The sequence below is a fragment of the Charadrius vociferus genome, unplaced genomic scaffold (assembly GCF_000708025.1).
Source record: "Charadrius vociferus isolate BGI_N301 unplaced genomic scaffold, ASM70802v2 scaffold616, whole genome shotgun sequence".
Classification (NCBI taxonomy): Eukaryota; Metazoa; Chordata; class Aves; order Charadriiformes; family Charadriidae; genus Charadrius; species Charadrius vociferus.
Window position 1 is genome coordinate 65,966 of NW_009648690.1, and position 815 is coordinate 66,780.

The following is an 815-nucleotide window of genomic DNA, read 5'->3' on the forward strand; positions in this document are numbered from 1 at the left end:
GGCATCTCTCAGCATCTCTATCTCCCAGCATCTCCCAACATCTCCCAGCATCTCCGGGCATCTCTCAGCATCTCTATCTCCCAGCATCTCCCAACATCTCCCAGCATCTCCGGGCATCTCCCAGCATCTCCCAGTACCTCCCAGCATCTCCCAGCATCTCCATCTCCCAGCATCTCCCAGCATCTCCCAGCATCTCTCAGCACGTCCCAGCTTCTCCTGGCACATCCCAGCCTCTCTCAGCATCTCCCAGCATCTCTCAGCATGTCACAGCATCTCCCAGGGGTACCAGGGTGATTCCCCACAGCCCAGCAGCGCCTGGGCAAGGCCCCAGGGCTCCTCCAGACCTCAGTTTAGAAGCAGTTTAGATACGAGGTGCAGGGGAGGTGGCTTCTTTTCGGATGGCTGACAACCCCCCCGGGCATTGGCAACTCTCCCGTCCTCAGCCCCGTGGCACGTGTATGTGGCACCATGCGGCCACCGGCTGCTCATCCCAACCAGCAGCTCCAGGAAAGTCTCCAGGAATTGTCCTCAAACTCGGGTGGTGTTACCACCGGTTTGGAGCTGAGCCGTGAGTGTGCGATTCGAGGCACTCCAACGCGTAATTTTCCGTGAGGATCATTTCCTAATTAAACCGCATCCCAAATCACCATGTGCGAGCCAGGAGTGCCGGCGAAGGTGCCGGCTCCCAGGGGTGCCAACTGGCAGGGGCTGGTGCCGAGCGGCACACGCGGGCAGCCCCCCGCCACCAGCCCCCCACCAAGCCTGAAGCTGGTCCAGGCTCCGTGATGGAAAATCGGGATCCGGCTGCCGGGCCC

General features: G+C 61.0%; 1 protein-coding gene across 1 annotated transcript in view; it reads left to right on the forward strand.

The window, feature by feature from the left end:
• Positions 1 to 815, forward strand: part of SDK2 (sidekick cell adhesion molecule 2) — a 149,715-nt gene that overhangs the window by 24,817 nt on the left and 124,083 nt on the right.